Below are 25,740 nucleotides of genomic sequence, written 5' to 3' on the forward strand. Positions count from 1 at the left end.
GTGCGCTATCATTGCCTCCTCACCCACCGTATGACTGCTCCATTGATTTGTTTCTGGGTTCGGAGCTTCCTTCCAGCCGCCTGTATAATCTGTTGCTCCCGGAGAGGGAATCCATGGAGCAGTATATTCAAGACTCCCTGGCTGCAGGTCTTATTCGTCCCTCCTCCTCGCCCTTAGGGGCAGGCTTCTTTTTTGCGGGGAAGAAGGATGGGACCCTCCATCCCTGCATTGATTTCCGTGGGTTAAATGCCATAACAGTTCGCAACCGGTATCCTTTGCCTTTATTAGACTCCGCCTTTGACTCTTTGCAGGGAGCAGCCATTTTTTCCAAGCTCGATCTTAGGAATGCTTACAATCTAGTCTGTATTAAAGAGCGAGATGAGTGGAAGACCGCATTTAACACATTTTGAAAATCTAGTTATGCCCTTCGGTCTCACTAATGCTCCCACCGTCTTTCAAGCTTTGGTTAACGATGTCCTCCATGACTTTCTCAATCGCTTTGTTTTTGTCTACTTAGTTGACACTCATTTTTTCTAAGAACCTGCCTGAACACATTCAACATGTCTGTCTAGTTCTAAAACATCTCTTAGAGAACAGTCTCTTTGTCAAAGCTGAGAAATTTGCCTTCCATCAAACCTCCGTGTCCTTTCTGGGTTCATATTTGAACACAACCAGATTAGACCAGACCCTGCCAAAGTCTCTGCGTGGTGAAGTGGCCACCTCCCTCCAATCGTAAACAACTTCAACAGTTCTTAGGATTTGTTCATTTTTATCGACGTTTCATCCGTAACTTTAGTCTAGTAGCTGCCCCTTCCCATCAACTCACTTCTTCTAAGTCCTCTTTTCACTGATCCACAGAAGCCGAACGAGCTTTTCAGTCGCTTAAACATAGGTTTACTACCGCCCCTATCCTTATCCAACCTGATCCGGACCGCCAGTTTGTTGTGGAGGTCGATGCCTCTGACATCGGGATCGAGGACGTTCTCTCCCAGCGGGCTGAGGGCGACAACCTTTTGCACCCTTGTGCTTTTTTTTTTCCCGGCAGCTCTCTCCCACTGAGTGCAACTACAACATTGGTGACCGGGAATTCTTGACCGTGAAGGAAGCGCTGGAGGAGTGGAGACACTGGTTGGAAGGTACGTCAATCCCTTTTGTTGTATGGACTGATCATAAAAACCTAGCCTACATTCAAAGTGCTAAGAAACTCAACTCCAGACAGGCCAGGTGGTCTTTGTTTTTTGATCGATTCAACTTCACTCTCACTTACAGACCTGGTTCCAAGAATGGTAAACCCGATGCCCTGTCTCGCCAGTTTGCTCCTGAGGACTACTCCCCTACTCCGGACTGCATCCTTCCCAGCCACATGATCTTAGGCATCCTCACCTGGGACATTGAGCGAGTCATCCGGGAGGCTCAAAAGACTCATCCCGACCCTGGAGGAGGACCTCCAGGCCGCCTTTTTGTGCCTCCCTCAGCCAGATCAGATGTCCTGCAGTTTGTTCACTCCTCAGCAGCAGCCAAGAAGCTGGCTCCTGGGTACCTGGGTCCGTTTGTTGTGGATAAAGTTGTCAACCCTGTTGCTGTTAACCTCAAGTTGCCTCGTACCCTCAGAATCCATCCGGTCTTTCATGTGTCTCATCTTAATCCAGTCTGTTCCAGCACCTTGTGCCCATCAGCCGTTCCCCCGCCTTCCGCTTGGACTGTGGATGGCCATCCTGCCTGGACGGTGAGCCGCATCCTTGACGTGCGTCGACAGGGCTGGGGCTTCCAGTATCTGGTGGACTGGGAGGGGTATGGCCCGGAGGAGCATTCCTGGGTCTTGCGGGGCCTTATTTTGGATCCCTCTCTCATCTCTGCCTTTTATCAGACTCATCCGGGTCGGCCTGGTAGGTCGCCTGGGGGCTCCTGTTGTGCTGCCTTGGTTTGCTGCTGTATCTGCCTCACTCCCCCTCCCTTCTTGTGTCTGCTGGAGCCACTTGTGGCACTGATTGGATTCACCTGCTCACACTCATTAACTACCTGTACAAATACCTCATCTCTCCACGCTCTCAGACGCCAGTTTGCCTACAGGTTTCTTCGGCCTTGTCTGTTGGATTACCTTTTTGTACTTTTATTCTGTGGCTTATACTAACTCTGTTTCCTGAGAGCTCCTGGTTCCATCTGCTTCACTGTGCCACCTGGTCCTGTTCTGTACTGGTTCCAGACAAACGGTGTTTGGGTGTGACGTTCCTGCCTCCCGTTAGCTCCAGCAGTCTCTCCAACCTCCAGTGCTTGGCTTCTTGGCTTGTAACACTCACCATACTTATCAATAAATCATTCTGTTTTGTACTTTTGCTTGCTTTCTGCATTTTGGGTCCTAAACACTGTTCTCTCGGGTTTAACCCTAACAGACTGCAGTGGCTCAAAAAGATTATTCAGTAAGGTGGTCCACCTTACTGAAGCCACCTTTTCCATAACTTCAGAGCAAAATGATAGATTTGATATCAGCCTATAGCTTTTCAATACACTAGGGTCAAGATTAGATTAGGTTTAATCACTGCAGGTTTGAAACATTTAGGATCCAGAGGTTAATGATAGATTAATGATAGATTAACCATTTCCAGCACAGTCAGCCCATGAGTGGGCCACAGGTCCTTAAACAGTTTTGTTGGTATAGGATCAAATAAGCAGGATGTGCGTTTTGTAGACATTACGAGTTTCATCAGCACGGCTAGTGAGATATTATCAAATTCTGTAAATCTAGGCAATACTTCACTAATGACACCCACCTCAATAGCAGGGTGTAGTCGCTGGGTTAAGGTATGCTGGTAAATGTTTAACCTAATGTCTTCTATTTTCTTCTTGAAGTAATCCAAGAAATCTTGTGCTGTGAAAGGAGAGCGACTTACAGGTGGTTGTCCGTGAATAAGTGTTGCCACCGTGTCGAACAAGAAGTTTGAGTTATGCGTGTTTTTGTTGATCAGAGTAATAGGTCCACTTTGTAGCCAGTAGTGCATGCTTATAGTCTAAGATAGCATCACGCCATGCGAGGTGGAATACTTCTAATTTTGAACTACGCCATTTCCGTTCTGGACCTCTGGCCTTATGCTTGAGGTTACGCAAGTAATCACTGAACCAAGGTGACTGTGTTTTGGGCGGAGGGGTGTGGTTTTAATAAAGGTGGTGCAATCATGTCGAGTGGTCATGTCACTTGGTTTCAAAGAATGAAAATAAAGCTGCTAGAATGGCCCAACCAATCACCTGACTGACTTCAACAGAAAATCTATGGAAAGAACTAAAGAACAGAGTTCATAGAAGAGGTCCACGGAACTGTCAAGATTTTAAGACTGCCTGTGTGGTAGAATGAGCCAAAATCACACCTGAGCAATGCATGCAACTAGTTTCTCCATACAGGAGGTGTCCTGAAGCTGTCATCACCAAAAAAAAAAAAGACTTTTATACAAATTTCATTAAGTGTGTTCAATATTTTTTCCCAAGAGTTATTCCATTTTATTACAAACAACTTAATTTCTGCACTTATTTGTTTTGGTTTCTTTGCATGTGTGGATTACTTGGGTAGTTCGATTGTTACCAACATCAGGTGAAAATGTTGGTAGGACCTTTATAAATAGATTTACTGAGAAAAATGAAGATGTGTTTAGTACTTATTTTACCCACTTAATATGCACACACACAGCACTTTTTTTTTTTTTTTTTTTTTAACATTTTTTAAATTCTCAGCTTCTGTAAGTGGTGATGCAAACTGAAAACTTGCACAATGTGCAATTACTCAAAAGTCTCCTTCCATGGTCACTCAGTTTTTGAGATACACCACCATACTGATAGTATTATTATTAATTAATGTACAGTACATGAAGTCCAAGACATATTCAATGACTTGTAAATATTCATGTAGCCATCCCCTCACTTGAGGAGAACTAGCTGAAAAATTCTGATTTCTTTTGGTTGCATTAAAGAGTGCCGTCAGCAGCCAGTCTGCTCTGTGTAAGCCTGATCCCTGTCAGATCGCACAAGCTAAGCAGTGTGGTATGTGGCTAGTACTTGGATGGACCTCTTCAGAACACCAGGGGCTGTGCGTGTTTCTCTAGATAAAATTGGAGTTCCATCAGGAAGGGCATCCAGCATAAAAAATGCCAAATACCAATGCGGTTCTGACTGTATCCGCTATGGCGACCTTGCACAAATGCACTACTGCATTTGTACAATCGTTACATGCTTCAGATTGGTATCTGAACATTCAGGCACCACTGTAGCTAAGAGGTGGGCTCATTATTTGCTTTCAAGGCTAATATCATGCAAGGTCTGTGAGGGGAAAAAAAGGTAAATGTCCACCAACCTATGGACTTCTGTGTGTTTGTGGTCTTATAAGTCCCACCTTTGGGTCTTCCAGGGAGCTACAGCTGTACTTAAGCCCCTTTCACACCAAGCCAACGTAGAACTGCATAACTGCTTCTCCCTGCGCACAACATTTTTTTCATGACACAGCCATTCCAGCGTACTCTATACGCAGCACAAAGCAACTCTTCACAGGCATGGTGTGAAAGCGGCTTTAGACAAAACATGCAACCTCGCTAAGTACAAAATGGAACATTCATTTACTCTCCCAGCCTTCACAATCAGCTGACATGATTTATGAGTGTCCATTTGGAAAGCATAATGAGTACTTAACTCTATGTTAAAATACACTTGTATTATCAGAGTTGATATTGCAATCCCCTCACCATAAGTGATGGTTAGTGCTCCAGAACTGTCCAAAATTGATCTAGCCTAACTGTCACAGAGCTGGAAAATAATGTGCTCAGCCATGTAGACTGTTTTTATACAGACAAATTCATGACTTTTTAATACATGTGCAAAAAGCAAAAAAAAACAAAAAAAACAACACCATTCCTATATTTTTAGTTTAATATCAAAGTGATAGTTTAGCATGTTTGTTTGCTTGTTTTTGGTTTGTTTCTTTTTAAATCTCCTAAACCGTGTTTGTCCAAATAGTGCAGCAGATAACTGAAACAATCCTGCAAATGGTGATAGAAGCAACAAATTTGGGAAAAAATACTCTTTCGACATTACTCTTTTGAGAGAAAAAAAACTCAAAAAAAAAACTCAAAAAAAAAATCAATAGCCAGCCAGGTAGGGGTCAATTGAAGAATTACACAGGGGTCAAAATTAAAAGATGCTCCAATCATATTGAAAACTACACCACATTAGCTGAGCATCAATATTCCAAAAAGGTATAGTTTGTATTGTCTGTGACTGAATGTTAGAGTTATGGGGTAAAAACAGCAAAAATGGTGACAAAGGTCAATTTTAGTTTGTACAGGGGTCTAAAGTTAAAGTTGCTCCAATTTTGGTAAAACATGGTGCAAATTATTGGTTGAGCTAATAGGATGAATAAATAAATAGTTTTGACTGTGTTGAATGTTTGGTCTGCAAAGTAAAGGTCAAACAATGTTGACAACCATTGGATTCTATGACACGTGGCATATCTTATCCTGTAACATGATAAATAAGCATGAGCCATGGTGCAAACTATTCCTTTTTAAAACTGTGCCAAATTTGGTGCTTCTATCGCCATTTGCATGATTCCTCTGTAAATATTCTGTTATTTGCTGCACTAAAATGCATTTTGCAAATGAAGAGAGATTTTAAGGTTTAAGAGGACTATTGTCACAACAGCATAGCCTGGATAAAAGGAAGATTAGACTGATATGTGGAGTCTGTGCAGGAAGATCTGTGACAGGCTTGCCAATTGCAGCGTGACACATTTGATATTAAACCTCATGTCACGCGTGATGGGTGCACACAAAAGTGATCAATAAAAAATAATAGGAAATAGGAAAAGATGGAATGCATAAAAGAAAGAAGAAACTAAAGAAAGCAGAAAGGAAAAGGAAAAGAAATTGTCCTCCTTTATGTAAAATTGTGAAATATGGAATATACCTCTGTTGCCATCTAGTGTCTTTTGGAAGAATTAGTAAAACTATCCAGAAAAGCACTATGACAGAGTAAGCACAACCAACAAATTTTAAACTGTACTTAAATAGTTATCACATTGCAAACAATCAGGCACACTCATGCACGGAGCATTTCCCACCTGTAGTTACAGGGATTAAAGTGGGGAGAATCTGATTATTTTATTTTCTAGTCTAAGTCATAAACTGTTTAGCTTCTACCTTTTCATAGCCATTTTAAAGTAAAGGCTTATGATTTAACTACATGGTTATTTTACTATAAATTCAAAATACTACCGACATTTATATATTTTTCTACTTATACTTATAACAAACATATTTACCAATAAGCATTTATTAACTGCAAACACGCCATTTCTTATGATCATTCCATTATGGTGGGGTCGATTAAAATCCAGGCAGACATCGTTGATCAACACAAATGCTTTGAAAGTGTCAATATAAATTTTCTGAGAAAATCACATCTGTAATTTACAAGTTCAATTTTACTTATTAAACATTATTAGCAACATGTCAATGTATGTAACTAAAGTGTTCTGAGTGAAACGTTACTCAGCTTTCTTATCAGCAATCTTTCTTTCTCACTCATTCACTAGTTTGAGCCTGTTTTTGGATTCAGGAGCTTTATACCTTCAGTCAACAAAAATCTTGTAATCTGGTATGTTTAGGTCACTAAGTAGTTCTTGCCACCCAACTGCGGGCTGTTTAAAAGTAAATAAATAAATAAAATTCTTCAAGCACCACTAATTACTGTCCACCTTCTGAACATTCTTAGCTTCTCCTTTTACCGCGGCATACCACAATTTGACACAAAAAATGTTTAACTCCTACCTAGCTCCTTCCAACTCTCACAGAAAAAACATGATGCTAAAGCACTTTGTCAGGTTCTTCATGTCAATTCATAAGTTTTTAATTTTTTTTGGAGATAAGGAAAACTACATTTTTAGAAAGATTATGAGATGAAAAATCCAAAAAATTATTTTTCTTTTTTTAATTACAAAAGTTGTTATGGTGGCCATCTTAGATTTGTTACAACGGAAACCTTCAAAAACTAACTTTTAACTTTCTTTACTTTAGGTTAACCTACGATCATGATTAAAGCGACTATAGAATTTTGGAGGGCATATTCAAAATACACCTCATGGATGCACTGGGACGCATCATCAGTGATGTATCCTGGGGTCATCAGGTGTATCGGGTCTTGCAACATCATACACCCTCACCCAGGCGACCCAGCCGGGGGTGATCAAGCCCCGACTTGCATCCCAGTAGCAGCCCACGGATCTGCCCTCTTCATCCAAAGCCACCTGGTGGCCTTTTCGGCCGCTTCGCTTGCGGACTTGATGGTCCTCTTCTTTGCCACTCCTATGATGCCCAGGCGGCTGAGGGCCTTGCACAGAGACCGCCCTGCAAATCCCCTGCAGCCTACCTCTATGGGCTCGTAGACCGTCTTCCAGCCTCCCTCCCTACACTCCTCCACCAGTTCCTGGTACTTAGCCCTCTTCCTCTCATTGGCCTCCTCGATGTTTTCTTCCCAGGGCACTGTCAACTCCAGTATGATCAGCTGTTTCAAAGACTGAGAGGTCATGATCATATCTGGGCAAAGGAATGTTGTTGCAATGTGCTGGGGGAACCTCAGCTGCCTACCCAGGTCAACCTGCAACTGCCAGTCAGCTGCTGTGTGGAGTAGTCCTGATGTCGCATGTTGGTTTGCTCTGGGTTTTTCTCCAGCTTTAACAAAGGAGATTGCCTTCTTTGGAGCATGATGGTTCTTGCTGGAGCTGATGGTTGAGGCTACGCTCTCAGCGACTGCCTTAAGCACCTGGTCATGGCGCCAGCGATAGCGACCATCTGCCAGAGCCTCTGGGCAGCCACTGAGGAGGTGTTCTAAAGCGCCTCTATCAGAGCACAGTGGGCAGGAAGGTGTCTCACTTTTCCCCCACACATGGAGGTTTGCTGGACTTGGCAGAGCATCGTAGACAGCTTGCACCAGGAAGCAGACCCACTGAAAATCTGGCTGCAAGATGTTTGTCCAGGTGATCCTGCGCTGTAGTGCGCTCTCCCACCTTGTCCATGCTCCCTGTTGCCGTAGTCCTACTGCCCTGCTCACCCACTCTTCCTCCACACCCGCTCTGACTTCCTCCTGGATCAGGTTGAATGCTGGTAGATCCAGGCTTTAAACCTACCAGGCAGGCCAGACTTGTCTACCTTGGTGAGCCAGGTTCCAAGTTCTAAGCTGGCCTTCTGGATGGCTGCTGAGTCCTTCAGGGTGGAGTCGAAGAGTTTCCCCAAACTCTTCACGGGTTGCTCCGTGATGGTTGGGATGACAGTTCCTGAGATGGAAAACCGGAACTTGTCACTCACCTTCCCCTTCTTCAGCACCATGGATCGTGATTTGGAGGGCTTGAAGCTCATCCTTGCACAGGTGATGAGCTTTTCGAGCCCTTGCAGGATCCACCTGCACCCCGGGACCGACATGGTTGTTACGGTGAGGTCATCCATATAGGCTCTGATGGGGGGCTGTCGTACACCTGACTTGGCCCTCAGCTGACTTATTTTTATTATAAAAAATCTGGGTGACTCAGCGTGGTACGCCGAGTCCACTGGTGGTACGTGTGCCACAGTTTGAGAACCATAGCATTAGGAGATATTAGGAGAACCATTTCATTTGTATTCTGATACTGTATTTGTAAATAAAAACAATCAGTTATGATGCCTCCCCCTCTAGCTGCCACCTTATCGTGGTGGGGGCGTTTGCGTACCCGGATGATCCTAGGAGCTATGTTGTCGGGGGCTTTGTGCCGGTTGTAGGGTCTCTCAAGGCAAACAGGTCCTAGGTGACAGGTCAGACTAAAGGCAGTTCAGAAGCTCCCATGACGAGTAAAAAAAAATCAAGGACCGAGACGTCACCCGGTATGGCAGAGCCGGGGCCCCACCCTGGAGCCAGGCCTGGGGCTGGGGCTTGCGCGCGAGCGCCTGGTGGTCGGGCCTTAGCCCATGGGGCCCGGCCGGGCTCAGCCCGACAGAGTGACGTGGGCCCGCCCTCCTGTGGGTTCACCACCTGCAGAGGGGGCCATGGGGGTTGGGTGCAGAGAGGACTGGGTGGCGGTCGAGGGCGGGTGGCCCGGTCCGCGCTCACAGCCCCTGGCTGTTGAGACGTGGAATGTCACCTCACTGGGGTGGGGGGGGGAGCCTGAGCTTGTGCGGGAGGTTGAGAGATACCGAATAGAGATAGCTGGGCTCACCTCCACGCACAGCTTGGGCTCTGGTACCCAACTCGAGAGGGGCTGGACGCTCTACTTTTCTGGCGTTGCCCACGGGGAGAGGCGGAGAGCTGGGGTCACATTACTTATTGCTCCCTAGCTCAGTCGCCATGTGTTGGAGTTCACTCCGGTGAACAAGAGGGTCGCATCCCTACGCCTTCAGGTCGGGGACAGGTCTCTCACTGTTGTCTCGGCCTACGGGCCGAGCGGCAGTGCAGAGTTCCCGACCTTCTTGGAGTCCCTGGGAGGGGTACTAAATAGCGCTCCGACTGGGGACTCCATTGTTCTCCTGGGGGATTTCAACGACCACGTGGGTGGCAACAGTGAGACCTAGAGGGGGTGATCGGGAAGAACGGCCTCCCCGATCTGAACCTGAGTGGTGTTCAGTTGTTGGACTTCTGTGCTAGTCACAGTTTGTCCATCACGAACACCATGTTCGAGCACAAGGGTGTCCACAAGTGCACGTGGCACCAGGACACCCTGAGCCGGAGGTCAATGATTGACTTTGTAGTCGTATCATCTGACCTTCGGCCACGTGTCTTGGACACTCGAGTGAAGAGAGGGGCTGAGCTGTCGACCGATCACCACCTGGTGGCGAGTTGGATCTGCTTGGAGGGGAGGAAGCCGGTCAGACCTGGCAGGCCCAAACATATCGTGAGGGTCTGCTGGGAATGACCGGCGGAACCCTCTGTCAGTGAGGTCTTCAACTCCCACGTCCGGGAGAGCTTCTCCCAGATCCCGGGGGAGGTTGGAGACATGGAGTCCGAGTGGACCATGTTCTCCACCTCCATTGTCGATGCGGCCGCTCGTAGCTGTGGTCACAAGGTCTCTGGTGCCTGTCGCGGCGGCAATCCCTGAACCTGTTGGTGTACGCCGGAAGTAAGGGATGCTGTCAAGCTGAAGAAGGAGTCCTACTTGTCTTTGTTGGTAGGTGGGACCCCAGAGGCAGCTGACAGGTACCGGCAGGCCAAGCGTGCCACAGCCCGTGCGGTCGCAGAGGCAAAAACTCGGGCCTGGGAGGAGTTTGAGGAGGGCATGGAGGAGGACTATTGGTCGGCTTTCCTTATAAGTTTCCTTATAAGGAAACTAACTTTCTAACTAAGGAAACTTCCTAACTTTCCTTATAAGTCAAACCTGTTTCCAGTGCACGTTGGCCTCCGCCAGGGCTGTCACCCGTTCTGTTCATTATCTTTATGGACAGAATTTCTAGGTGTAGCCAGGGTGTAGAGGGGGTCTGGTTTGGGAACCACAGAATCTCGTTTCTGCCATTTGCAGACGATATGGTTCTGTTGGCTTCGTCAAATCAGGACATTAACCATGCACTGGGGCGGTTTGCAGCCAAGTGTGAAGGGTCCGGGATGAAAATCAGCACCTCCAAATCCGAGGCCATGGTTCTCAAGCGGAAAAAGGTGCTTTGCCCTCTTCAGGTCGGTGAAGTGTCCTTGCCTCAAGTGGAGGAGTTTAAGTATCTCGGGGTCTTGTTCATGAGTGAGGGACAGCTGGAGCGTGAGATCGACAGACGGATCGGTACAGCATCTGCAGTGATGCAGTCGCTGTATCGGACCATCGTGGTGAAGAGCGAGCTGAGTAGGGGGGCAAAGCTCTTGATTTACCGATCACATTTACGATCTACATTCCGATCCTCACCTATGGTCATGAGATTTGGCTCATGACCGAAAGAACAAGATCGCGAGTACAAGCGGCAGAGATGAGTTTCCTCCGCAGGGTGGCTGGGCGCTCCCTTAGAGATAGGGTGAGGAGCTCGGTCACTCGGGAGGAGCTCGGAGTGGAGCCGCTGCTCCTCCACGTCGAAAGGAGCCAGTTGAGGTGGCTCAGGCATCTTTTTCGGATGCCCCCTGGACGCCTCGCTGAAGAGGTGTTCCAGGCATGTCCCATCGGGAGGAGGCCCCGGTGAAGACCCAGGACACGCTGGAGGGACTACGTCTCTCAGCTGGCTTGGGAACGCCTTGGGGTTCCCCCGGAGGAGCTGGGGGAGGTGTGTGTGGATCGGGAGGTCTGGGCGGCTTTGCTTGAGCTGCTGCCCCCACGACCCGACTCCGGATAAAGCTGAAGAAAATGGATGGATGGATGGATGGAGTTGTGATGCTGAACTAACCATGCTCCCATACTGGGATATGGGTAAATAGAATATTGCACAAATTCAAACTCATCTGAAATGCACTCATCTGGGATGTTCAGCTGAAATTTGGTGAAAATCCCACCATTCTTTTTCAAATGATCATGTTCACAAGTAAATGCAAGGGTACAGTTGTGCCTAGACTCTGTAAGCCTACTTGACACAATTAAACTTAATGCTAAGAGGAGACCTGTATCAGCATAAAAGTCCCAGCTGTTCTCCAGTCACTTTTAAAAGTACCAAACATGTATCCCTACGGTACAGTGTGTTTACTGGTAGTGTTTTCAGGCTATGTACAGCAGCACTGCATCAACTGTGGAACAACTTCACTGTGACTATTGGAGTTGATTAGTAGCTGATTTGTCCAATGACTCTGTATTCAGACTCCCAGAGTCACAAGTCTTTTCTCCAGTTTGCCATTTTTAAATGAGTGTTTTTAGTCACAGCAGATCACTTCAAGTGTCTTGTCTGGAGTAATGCTGACATTATATACTTGCTTTTATTTATTTGTTTATTTGTTACATACTTGTTATTTGTTCAAAGGATGAAAAGTGGATATATGCCATTAACAAGCAATATACTCTTAGCAGCAAGTATAAGAACCAGCAGACACTGCAGCACATATAGTATATGAGTTTTTGTTGCATGTAAGTGAATGAATCTCACAGAAGAATTTGTCTGTCTCACACAGCAACACAACTCATTAACAATACTGTTCCTGATGTCCCACACTCGGAGGCACCATGACACCACATCAGAGTGACAACATGATCTTCAAGAGCAATCAATAATAATACAATAACATGCTTTAGGAAGGCGGTATGCATTTTCAGAGGCCTGATGTCCATGCCCAGTCGCCCGCAATGACAGATATTCCCCCAAGTTATACGAGGACAAATATCGGTCATTGTGGGCTCCGAGCAAGTGCGCACTCGTCAATATAACTGTTCCACCTGCCATTCTGCCGGCGAAAAGTAACTGTTCTGACACCGAAACCATGGTGCAGCTCTGACCCAAAACACAGGCCTGTCAGTAGCCTGTAAAAATCCACAAATTAATGGGACAATTAAGATAATGGTTCCGGAGCTGACGCCACTTCCTCCTTCTTGTCCAATGTTGGCACACTGGGAAGTTCCTGTTTTTTTTTTTTTTTTAGTGCCGCGCAGTTCAAAATCCGAATATTTATCTCTGAAAGAACAGCATACCCAGAAAGGATAAATTTCAAACTGTTGTTTAATTTTAGTCTTAAATATTCATGAAAACATGGCATTACATGTCACCTACACTTTAATATTCACCAACATCCAAAACAAAACATTCCTTTACGCATTCACTTTTGAATTACTGTGTTAATCTTTTTGGATTGGATGACTCGCATTCACTCACATTTTGGTGGTCTAAGCCTTGCTTAGCAGAGGGCAAAGAATGCACTGTGTTCCACTGCCAAATACTGCACAGTGACAGAGCTATGAGGTGGTGAATGAAATAATCGAACTGAACTCTACAGTCTGGTTACTGCTGCTCAGGTTATTCCACTGCAATCCACAGCATTCATAGAGGTAGAACAGATCTGCATCTGCAGATCTGTTCCACCTCTGACACATTCTGCCTTTAGCTGTCTGCAGTGTTAGAAAAAATATCTTCACAGAATAGAGGTACTGTGATATTTATTTTAAAAAAAGACTCATTAACACTGTATTTTACACCTCATATTTGTATATTGTAAAAGTGTCAGCCGCCCTTGACAGAGAAAGTGTGAGAAAAGCATGAATAATTGTTTGCAACAGTAGAAGTTCCATTACAGGTAGTGAAAAAGCAGCTAATAAAATACTTTTAATTGTTCATAAAGTAGAAAGAAATTTACTGTATGCTAATATGACTTATAACCTTTACAGCTTTCAACATGTTGCAAAGCTCCATTAAAGCTTTATAAACCAATCCCCAGGACCTCTTTAACTTGACTCGCTTCCTTTTTTTTCAGTCCCCTCTCATTCTGAATTTCATCTGCCGAAGTTTTGCCATTAACAAAGACTATTCACAGAGCACACGCAGCGGGAGAGAGCCACACTTAAAAACAAAGGAGTCATAGGAAAATGGGAGAATTGGGAAGTGCAACGGGCAGAGGATAAGGGACAGGAAGATGTGACTGACTGGAAACAACAAAGACACTTCTCTCATTTACTAAGCCACACCAATGACGGGAAGACAGGAAGCACGTCACAGTTTCACTGTTCTGCAGAAAGGTTCAAACACCTGTTGCAGTTCTTTTTTGTAATAACAACCGATCCTTGCTGTAATCCTTAACAGGTACACATTCTTAGTCCACCTCCGATTCTGTCATTCCTCTAACGTTTGCACAGAACATTCTATTCAACCACTTTCATTATAGTGTGTGTACACTTGCGCATTCTTCTTCTTCCAATCTTTTTGCAAGAGATGCTTAGGCATCTGTCAGCTATTTGTTTATTCAGTAACGTCTTATGCTTTCCATTCATTCACTTCCTGTTTCACTCCTTTTCATTCCTCTCATCCCTACCGTTTCTCTGATTTGTGTATACAAAGTCATCTTTTAATGCCATTTAAAAATATATATTATATAATATATATAAATATATACATATAATCACATCATCCCTTTGTCTGTCCTCAAATGCATTCAAAAAGCTTTAAATTGGAATAACGTCTTTTTCATTCTTGCCCGCCACCTAATTGCTATGCTCCAGGAATCATTAAACCACTTGTGCAACCTTTTCATCCTCCTCTTAGGCTTTTCAATTCACTACGATTGGAAATGAAAGTCATGTTTCTTTCTACATCATTCCTTTACCTCATCATAGATTTGGCCTTAAGAAGCTGGTATGTTAGCAGCAGCAGTAGTTGTAGTAGTAGCAGCAGCAGAACACAGAAATAACTGAACATGTTCAGGGCACCTCCTTGTTAGTAGTCATTTGCAAAGCACCCCCAATACCTACAACCACAAGCAGGACAAGAAATAGAAGTTGGGAGTCTTTAAGGACTAGGGTTGGGTATCGAGAACCGGTTCTTTTTGGGTATCATTAAGAAATGATTTGATTCACTGACATCAATAGAGCGGCCGTTGTTTTTGGGGGTGTTTGTCGGGAAAATGAGCATGTCTCTTCGTTGATTACAGAACCCCTGCAAGGTGTGTAATCAACAGTTTCAGCAGTTCGGCTCTTCTTTGAAGCTTGAAGCAGTGATCTGACCCACTGCTTCATTGGTTCTTTGTTTTATTTTGCTTCATCTTAATTTTTTCCTGCTAAAACCCCAAAGAGCATATGTCTGTGAGTAATATTTACCTTTTTTATGTTAAACTGACCTGTTATGGTCTTCTGAACAGTTGATAGATGTATTTTATAACTTAAAAACGGGAACGATGCTAACACCTTAGCATGTCTATGGCATTTGCAATGTTAAAGTTAGCATTAAGCTGTTCGCATCTCAGCACGTTTGTCTGCATTTGTTTTCTGTATAATAATTAATGGCTCAACATTTGTTGTCATAAAAGAGTCAAATGTATTACAAATTGTAATATTTTTTAAAATTTGTTTATATAATAATAATAGCAACAACAATAACAGTAATAATAACTAATAATTCTACAACACAATTTTAGAGAAAGAGACAAAAAGAACCTGATTAAAAAAAACACAACAGAACATATAAAACCAGCTAACAAAGAACATAAATAAATAAATAACTGTTTCCTGTGAACACCTAGTGACTCTTACATCTCCACTTCATCCCTGTTGTATTTAAGTTTAATGACAATTTGTTTCGGTCAAACCATATTTTCAATTTGTTAATTTCAATGGTGATTTCCTCCAGAACTATCTGCCAAGCTAGAAAACTGCTGCATCCTAGTAAGAGCAGAATACTACTGCAATGAATTTGAATAAGTTGTTTGTTTGTTTTTTTCTCACCAAAATGGATGCTGCACTCACTGCAGTTTATTGCCTGGAATAGTCCCAGATTGCAATTCAGAGCTTCTAGAATTCAAACATTTTTGTGTAGGTGGTGTTGGGGTGGGGGTGGGGTTGGGTGACTTTGGGTTTCAGCTTTTTTTCCCCCACCACTTTCATCGCTGAATATGTCAATCGTGATTCCCTTTTGTGCGGATTAAAGTCACTAACCAGGACTCCTTTCTTGTTGCGAGAAAGAAACGAGAACCGCCCTCTGTTCTGTTCACACAGCTCCAAATGCTGCGTGTCAAGTTAGAACAATAGAGTTCAGTCAGAATTAATAAGCTCAAAGCAAAATGCTGTTTAAATCAGTTGACACCTCTTTCCATATCTTGTAATACAAAGAAACTGCAATCGATCAAAACATTTTTTTTGTCCCAAAATGAGATGTCCTGCACTGACGTGCAGCAGCTGGCTGAGCTCAGCTTAGAGGTCTGAAGAGACATCCAAGCCAAAATGTCTGAAAGGAAATGCTTTTGAGAAAAAATACACATTTTGTTTATTTTTATTTATGTGCAGAGTTTAAGGATCCATTGACCAATTTCATATTTATTTACTTTAAGACTCAATAAAATGTTGACATAGAGAACCTGTAAAGACTACTTTTAGTACACAGAAAATTCACAAGAGATATCGACAGGGATGGGTATTGATAAGATTTTATCAATATCAATGCCATTATCGATTCTGCTCAACGATACCTCTTGTGAATTTTGTACTAGGCTAAAACTACTGTTAACTACTAAACTAAAACTTTAATCCGCACAAAAGTGACTCACGATTGACATATTCAGGGATGAAAGTGGTGAAAAACAAAAAAGCTGAAACCCAAAATTACCCCCCAACACCACCTGCACGAAAATGTTTGAATTCTAGAAGCTCTGAAATGCAATCTGGGACTATTCGAGACGATAAACTGGAGTGAGTGCAGCATCCATTTTGGTGATAAAAAAAAAAAACAAAAAAAAAAAAACCAAACAACTTTCCTTATTCAAATTCATTCCAGTAGTATTCTGCTTTTACAAGGATGCAGCAGTTTTCTAGTTTGGCAGATAGTTCTGGAGGAAATCACTGAAGAAATAAACAAATTGAAAATATGGTTTGACCGAAACAAACTCATTAAACTTAAATAAGACAGGGATGAAATGGAGGTGTAAGAGTCACTAGGTGTTCACAGGAAACACCTATTTATTTCTGTATGTATGTATTAGTTGGTTTTATATTTTTATTAGATTTCATTAGATTATTAATATATAAACAAAAATAAATTTAAAAAAATATTACAATTTGTAATACATTTGACTCTTTTACGACAACAAACGCTTATTATACAGAAAACAAATGCACCCGAACGTGATGACAGCTGCAACTGCTTAATGCTAACTTTAACATTGAAAATGCCATAGACATGCTTAACGCGTTAGCATCGCTCCCGTTTTTAAGTTATGAAATACATCGATCAACTGTTTCAGAAGACCATAACAGGTCGGTTTAACATAAAAAGGTAAATAATACTCACAGATGTATGCTCTTTAGGGTTTTAGCGGGGGAAAATTAAGATAAAGCGAAAGGAAAAAAAATGAATAAATGAAGCAATAGATCGAAACACTGCTTCAATCTGTGAACCACTGCTTCGATTGGTTCAAGGTTCAAAGCAAAGCCGTGCTGCAGAAAAGTTGATTACGGACCTGCTGCAGGGTCTGTAATCAAAGTAGAGAAATTATCATTTTCCTGACAAATACCCCCAAAAACAACAGCCACTCTAAAGGACCGATAACAGAATCGTTAAGCAAAAAGCTTATTGATGTCGGTGGATTGAATCATTTCTTAACGATACCCGAAAGGAACCGGTTCTCGATGCCCATCCCTAGGTATTGTTAAGGGAATCGGATCGATAAGCATAATCAATGTCGATAAAATATTAATACCCATGCCTATTAAGGACAAGGGTCTTTGCTGTGACTTAACTATAACATTGAAAAATGAAAAGTGATGCTGGAAAAACACATTTGTGTTCCTTGCATGTTTATAAATCTTGTCATAATTTGTACAAGTTTTGCAACTCCCAATGAATGCTGTCATTTTACTCACACAGCAGTGAAAGTATTCCTTCAAACCTGGAAAAAGAAACAGAAGACCTCTGGGTTCAATATTAATGCTTGTCCGATAGCCAGGGACAAGTAGAGGAGATGCTTTGACAATACAGGGGAAATTCTCTATTACCTAAATGAAACAAGTGCAAATTTGTCTTTCAAAATGGACAAATTCTTCATTTTCTCCACATTGATAACACAATACTCAACTATATGGACAATGCTACTGTGTTGTTCATAAGATGTACTTACATCTTATGAACAACACAACATCATTTTCAGTTGTCCTTGGTTATCTTCAGGATGCTCCTCCAGCAGAAAAAAATACCATATACAGTTGAGTACTTACAAAACTGCAGATGAAGTGTACACTGGTAGTATTTTTCACATGATGGAATTTGGCCCAAATATTTTACATTAACAAAAAAATGCATAGTGGGAAAACCCAGGACTAGGTGGAGAGATTATGTCTCCACACTGGCCTGGGAATGCCTCAGGATCCCCCAGTCAGATGTAGCTTCTCCAACTAAAGAGGAACTATGCAACATTTTTACTGTAATTGTACAGTTTGAGTAATTATAATTGATCTTCTTCTTTGTCTTTCGGCTGTTCCCGTTAGGGGTCGCCACAGCAGATCAATCGTTTCCATCTCACCCTGTCCTCTGTATCTTCCTCTGTCACACCAAACACCTGCATGTCCTCTCTCAGCACATCCATGAACCTCCTCTTTGGTCTCCCTCTTCTCCTCCTGCCTGGTGGCTCCATCCTCAGCATCCTTCTCCTTATATACACTGGGTCCCTCCTCTGCACATGTCCAAACCATCTCAATCTCGCCTCTCTGACTTTGTCTCCAAACCGTCCCACCTGAGCTGTCCCTCTGATATGTTCATTCCTAATCTTGTCCATTCTTGTCACTCCCAAAGAGAATCTCAACATCTTCAGCTCTGCCACCTCCAGCTCTGCCTCCTGTCGTTTTGTTAGTGCCACTGTCTCTAAACCATACAACATAGCTGGTCTCACTACTGTTTTGTAAACTTTCCCCTTCACCCTTGCTGATATTCTTCGGTCACAAATCACTCCTGCCACCTTTCTCCACCCACTCCACCCTGCCTGCACTCTCTTCTTCACCTCTCTACCACACTCTCCATTACTTTGAACAGTTGACCCCAAATATTTAAACTCATCTACTTTCACCACTTCTACTCCTTGTAACTGCACTATTCCACTGGGCTCCCTCTCATTCGCACACATGTACTCAGTCTTGCTTCTACTGACTTTCATTCCCCTTCTCTCCAAAGCATATCTCCACTTCTCCAGACTAGACTCAACTTGCTCTCTACTCTCACTACAGATCACAATGTCATCTGCAAACATCATAGTCCATGGGGACTCCTGTCTGATCTCATCCGTCAACCTGTCCATCACCACTGCAAACAAGAAAGGACTCAGAGCTGATCCTTGGTGTAATCCCACCTCCACCTTGAATGAGTCTGTCATTCCGACTGCGCATCTCACCGCTGTCACACTATTATTGTACATGTCCTGCACTACCCTAACATACTTCTCTGCCACTCCAGACTTCCTCATACAATACCACAACTCTTCTCTTGGCACCCTATCATAAGCTTTTTCTAAGTCCACAAACACACAATGTAACTCTTTCTGTCCTTCTCTGTACTTTTCCAACAGTATTCTCAGAGCAAACATTGCATCTGTAGTGTTCTTTCTTGGCATGAAACCATATTGCTGCTCACAGATCTTCACCTGTTTTCTGAGCCTAGCTTCTACTACTCTTTCCCATAACTTCATGCTGTGGCTGATCAGCTTTATGCCTCTGTAGTTACTGCAGCTCTGCACATCACTCTTGTTCTTGAAAATAGGAACCAGCACACTTCGTCTCCACTCCTCAGGCATGGTCTCACTTTCCAAGATTTTATTAAACAATCTGGTTAGAAACTCTACTGCCATCTCTCCTAGACATTTCCATGCCTCCACTGGAATGTCATCTGGACCGACTGCCTTTCCACTCTTCATCCTCTTCATAGCAGCCCTCACTTCTTCCTTGCTAATCTCTTGTACTTCCTGATTTACTCTCACCACATCATCCAGCCTTTTTTCTCGCTCATTTTCTTTATTCATCATCTCTGCAAAATATTCCCTCCACCTTCTCAGCACACACTCCTCACTTGTCACCATGTGCATCTTTTACCACCCTAACCTGCTGCACATCCTTTCCAGCTCTGTCCCTTTGTCTGGCCAATCTGTACAAGTCCTTTTCTCCTTCCTTACTATTCAACTTCTTGTACAGCTCGCAATATGCCTTTTCCTTTGCTTTTGCCACTTCACTTTTCGCCTTACGCCGCATCTCCTTGTACTCCTGTCTACTTTCTTCATCTCTCCGACTATCCCAAAACTTTTTCGCCAACCTCTTTCTCCTTATGCTTTCCTGGACCTCTTCATTCCACCACCAAGTCTCCTTGTCTTCCTTCCACTGTCCAGATGTCATACCCAGTACTGTCCTAGCTGTCTCCCTCACCACATCTGCAGTACTTTTCCAGTTGTCCAAAACTGCTTACCCTCCAACCAGTGCTTCTCTCACCTGCTCGCTAAATTTCACACAACAGTCTTCCTCCTTCAGCTTCCACCATCTGATCCTTTGTTGAGCTCTCACTCTCTTCTTCTTCTTTACCTCTAAAGTCATCCTACAAACAACCATCCTGTGCTGTCTAGTGACACTCTCTCCTGCTACCACCTTACAGTCTGTGATTTCTTTTAGCTTGCATCTCCTATAAAGAATGTAGTCCACCTGTGTGCACCTTCCTCCACTCTTATATGTTACCCTGTGCTCCTCCCTTTTCTTAAAGTAGGTATTCACCACAGCCATTTCCATACTTTTTGCAAAATCAACTACCATCTGTCCTTCCCCATTCCTATCCTTGATACCATATCTACCCATTACTTCCTCATCACCTCTGTTCCCTTCACCAACATGCCCATTGAAGTATGCTCCTATCACCACTCTTTCATGCTTGGGCACACTCTCCACCACCTCATCTAACACACTCCAGAAATCTTCTTTCTCCTTCATCTCACAACCAACCTGTGGAGCATATGCACTGATGATATTCATCATCACCCCTTCAATTTCCAACTTCACACTCATCACCCTGTCAGACACTCGCTTAACCTCCAACACACTTTTGCCATACTCTTCCTTTAAAATGACCCCAACACCATTTCGCTTCCTGTCCTCACCATGGTACAACAACTTGTCCCCACCGCCGATGCTCCTGCTCTTACTTCCCTTCCACTTGGTCTCTTGCACACACAATATGTCTACCTTTCTCCTCTCCATCTTATCAGCCAGCTCTCTCCCTTTACCAGTCATACTACCAACATTCAAAGTCCCCACTCTCATTTCCACCCTTCTAGTTTTCTTCTTCTCCCGCTGTTCATGGCAACGTTTTCCTCCTCCTCTTCGTCGTCTTCGCCCAGCAGTAGCCCAATTTCCACCGGCACCCTGTTGGGCAATAGCACCGGTGGCGGACATTGTTAACCCGGGCCGCGGCCGATCCGGTATGGGAATTCGATTCTGAGTCTGCATAGTTCGGTTGGCTTGTTTTCCGCCGGATGCCCTTCCTGACGCAACCCTCCTCATTTATCCGGGCTTGGGACCAGCACTCAGAATGTACTGGCTGCACACCCCATGTGGCTGAGTTTTATAATTGATCAATGATGATTTTTATTTATTTATTTATTTATTGGAGGGGAGGGGGTGGGGGCTCCCCAGCCAAGGTCAGTAAAGTATATTTTAAATTGGCTTAACGGATCATGTCTGAAATTAAACATACAGAAAACTGTATGTATCTTCCAATATTGAGTGCTCCAATGTGTACAATGGAGATGATGAACTGCAGTTAGTTAAAGAATTCAAATATTTGGGAGTGTTGCTGGACTCGACACTCTCCTTTAAAAATTATATTAAAATGAAAACTAAAATAATCAAATACAATGTGTTTAACTTCAACCAAATAAGAAGGTCAATGACAGATCAAGCGGGCTATGATGTTCTTGCACTGTATGATTTTTTTTTTTTCTCATGTAGGTTACTGCATAACCAGCTGGTCTCTCACAGGCGTGACAATTTTAAAACCGATTGAAAGGCTTTAAAAAAGAGCACTGAAAATTTTAGATAGAAGACCATTTTCATATCATCACTGCAAAATTTTAACAAAGTATAACTTATTTAGTTTTGAAAATTTTATAAAATTTAAAAATGCTTGTCTAATATATAACATTTTACATGGGTTGGCTCCTCCACCTCTTGCAAATTATATTAAATATAGAACAGTTGGTTTGAGGGTCACCAGGGCTATGAGTAGAGGGGACTGAAGTGTCTGTGCGAAAAACAGCTTTTGCACAAAATGTTCTGTCCTACAAAGGCAGTCGCCAATGGAACGCTTTGCCAACTACAGTGAGAGAGGCTCCAAGCTTTAAATCCTTCAAAAGTCACTTAAAGGAGTGGCTCAAATCAAATCAAAAATGTGAGCATTATGAACTCAATTGTAGAAACTAAGAAGAACTGTAGGGAATGTGCAATACACTACAGCACTTTATAAGTTATTGTTCTTAAAGTTATGGTTTTTAAAATATATAAATATATGAAATTAGATTTGCAATTTTAATTAACTTATTCCAATTGAATTGTACATGTAGTTTTTTTTTTGTTTTTTAACTGTGTCCTCCTTTGACTGAATTTGTGTAAGCTAAACTTCATGCTCAGATCATGTCAGTGTCCTTTTGTTTCCTGTCTTTTGTCTAGTCTGTGTCTTGTTGTAGTAGTTGGTGACCCCTATGTAATGTAGTCTGTCATATTGTAAGCTCCTGTGATGTTTGTGTGTTTTTTCTGTAAACTGTTTAATTCAGGGACTACAGATGGAAATTAGCCCATGGCTATAATTTGACATATTTACACTTTATGTGTTCATTAATATGTGTTGTCCCTTTTAAATAAATTAAATGAAATGAAATGGTGACGAAAAAGGAGAGGATGGACTCAAATCAAGGCAGCGTAGAAGTTCACCATCAATGTTTTTGGCAGGTTGAACTTCCTCAGTTGCCACAGAAAGTACATCCTCTGCTGTGCTCTCTTGATGAGAGAGCTGACGTTCAGCTCCCACTTGAGGTCTATGGTGATGGTGAGCCCCAGATACTGGAAGGACTCCACAATGGCGACTGAGGAGTCATACAGGGTGAAGGGTGCTGCCAGAATTGAGTTCTTTCTGAACTCAAAGTAAGCATGGACTTGATCTGGTTCTACTTTTAGGTCCATGGCATTTCCTGTCAATTCTAAGATTAACTTTTGTTTCTCTAAATAGTCAGCTGAATTGCTTGAGCTGTGCATGTAGACACGCAATCATGATTACAATACCGCACCCTTAGGGTTGGCAATAAGAATATTTTGAACTTCTTTTTTGACAAAAGAGACAGGAAAAGATATCAAATTTAACTCAGGGATGTGGACATATCTCCGGCACACCTGATGTCCATGCAGATACAAATGTGTACTCATAGCACAAGGAACAGTAATTTCAACAAGCCTTGAGCATCTCCTGCTCCATTGGTCAATCTACTCACAACTTCCCTTCAGCAGCTTTCTATTAGAAGTGGGAGTGTATTGGAGTGTAGATAAGACAGGCAATACAGCATGTGTCGACACAGGGAGGGCAGGTGGAAGAGGAGTGAAATGTGAAACAGGTGCCGGCCGATGTGTAAAACAAGCTCTCCCCTTCCCACGACTACCTCCAACCCTGCACTATTCCTATCTCCAGCTCCAGGAAACTCTCAGGGTGCAATTTACTGCTTGCACTGCACTGATAATGCTGTCTCCAAGGCAGGAAAAAGAAAATGATGGTGTAGGGCAGAAGAAGAGAAATAAAAGGAAAGACCAAAATTGTATGAAAAAAGAGAAAAGAAAAGGAAGAGGACAGAAATGGAAATGTGGAAGAAAGACAGCAGAAATGCAATCGAATGGACGAGGTGGAAAAGAAAGTATCAACATGGAAATTACAAATGAAATCCCCAGACCCAATTTGTGCCTTTGCAAAATGTTCCACAATGTGATTGAAGAAGGGGGGGGGACATTTCAGACTAAATCATTACTTGACCCATCCCAACTTATCTCCACCTACTGAAAGACATTCAAATGAATCCATTTTAAAACAGCTTCTTCACTGAATACAACTAAGGTGACATCTGCAGTCAAAAGCACTGAAACAAGTGCTGACAAAAACATTTACCCAGAATACAACAGCTCCACCAACAGCTCACAAGTGTATGCTGCAGGTTGTAACACCAAGTGGTTTACTGTCAGGGCTATTTAGGCCCAGAAACATTTGAACAGTGACAATTTTCTGCATACCACCACATTGAATTTGAAATAAAACAACTGAGATGCAATGAATATTTTCAGATTAAATTCAAGGGGTTGAACAAAAATATCCTATGAACTGTTTAGGAATTGCAACAATTTTTCTACAAAGTCATCATTTCAGGGATCTCAAAAGTAACTGGACAAACATTACCGTGAATAAAATGTTCATTTTTACCAGAGGCCATCAGATATGGCCATTGGGTACTGCGAAGGCTTTACATCTGTCTGTCCGTCCGTCATACATACATATTTTGCATTGGGATACCAATTAAACAACTGCAAATGATAAAGAAGACAATGCTCATATGGCCTAGAGTACAGTGGGGCCAGGGCTGCAGCTATCGAATATTTCTGGAATCGAGTATTCTATCGAATAATCGAGTAATCAGATAAAAAAGTACTTTTGTATTTTTAAACAATATCAGTAGTGGCAGGGCTCTCCCAAAGCAATAGCACAATGTCGCTGTGCCATCATGCAGATTTTTAAGATCAGGATGTTCCCTCTCTCTGTTTTCCCAGGTAATTATTTATTTTTTCACATTAAGTTTTTGAGCTTCACCAAACCATAAGCCTAGGCGCTCTGTGAAATCTTCAGTCTGCAGACAGGGCATTTTTTTTCTTATTGCACATTTCATTTGCACTTTTTATTACTGTGATTTATTCTGTGTTTAGTGTATACGAGGTCTATTAGAAAAGTATCCGACCTTATTATTTTTTTTTCAAAAACCATATGGATTTAAATCATGTGTGATTGCATCAGACAAACTTGAACCCTCGTGCGCATGCATGAGTTTTTCCACGCCTGTCGGTTGCGTCATTCGCCTGTGAGCAGGCTTTGAGTGAGGAGTGGTCCAGCCCCTTCGTCAGATTTTCATTGTCAGGAAATGGCGCAATGATTTGGGCTTTTTTTCCATCAGAATTTTTTCAGAAACTGTTAGAGACTGGCAGCTGGAAACCATTAGAAAAATTTATCTGGCTTTCGGTGAAAATGTTACGGGCTTGGTAGAGAATAAGGAATGTTACTGTCGCTTTAAGGACAGCCCCCAGCGGCTGTGGGGCACGCCGAGCTCCAAAGCCGCCATCGACAGGATGAACGACCATTTCATTTCTAAACGGATGGCTGTCTGGATCCGTGACCATCGTGTGCCATTTCTCTGGTTATCACAAGAGCTGGACATCAACCATTTTCCGGCAGATTTCACTTTTAATAAGACATTTTGTCATGGAAAGCCGAGCAGAGGCTTCGCGCGTCACGATGGATTCGCTACTGGAGCGAGACAAAACCACCTCCGTTTTGGTCTCACAGGACGGCTTTGAGATGGCCACCGACAACTCAAACCACCGGGTGATTATCCGAGAAATTGTGGATGTGCCTGGACATGCCAGAACATGTCCCGTGAGGCTTCATCATGGCATTGCTGTGCGCCATGCGGCACCGCCGCGACGCGCGGAATTCCTCTGCACGTCTGTCTCAATGTGCCGAAAAAGTGCTGATGTCCACGTCTTTTCACAATTCCTGTGCTAGTCAGACGACGTCCCAGATAAAACACAGCGTCCAGTTTGGAAATGAATGGCACATTCCACTGTTACAGGAGTTTTTGTCATGGAAAGAGGAACGGAGGCTTCGCGCGTCGCGGCGGTGCCGCATGGCGCACAGCAACGCCGTGATGAAGCCTCACGGGACATGTTCTTTTAGGACAACCTGATAATAATGAATTACAATAGTCCAGCTTATACAAAGAGACTGGTAGCGTGTTTTTGAAAACATGGCTATGATTGGTCCATCTGATACGTCAGCCGCTATTGGCTATCACGCCACGCTCTGTGATTGGCTGTGGCGTAAAGCCTCGGTCCCACCGAGT

General features: G+C 43.2%; 1 protein-coding gene and 1 long non-coding RNA gene across 2 annotated transcripts in view; both read right to left on the reverse strand.

Moving 5' to 3' along the window:
• chchd6a (coiled-coil-helix-coiled-coil-helix domain containing 6a) overlaps positions 1-25,740 on the reverse strand; it is a 315,813-nt gene that overhangs the window by 225,679 nt on the left and 64,394 nt on the right. The window lies entirely within an intron of this gene.
• Positions 5,409-24,135, reverse strand: LOC117512218. The gene is made up of 4 exons (XR_004561249.1): positions 24,125-24,135; positions 20,624-20,626; positions 8,735-8,744; positions 5,409-5,545 (listed from the first exon to the last, which is right to left on the reverse strand). It is a non-coding gene; the product is annotated as an uncharacterized LOC117512218 (long non-coding RNA).

The sequence above is a fragment of the Thalassophryne amazonica genome, chromosome 6 (assembly GCF_902500255.1).
Source record: "Thalassophryne amazonica chromosome 6, fThaAma1.1, whole genome shotgun sequence".
NCBI classification, from domain to species: domain Eukaryota; kingdom Metazoa; phylum Chordata; class Actinopteri; order Batrachoidiformes; family Batrachoididae; genus Thalassophryne; species Thalassophryne amazonica.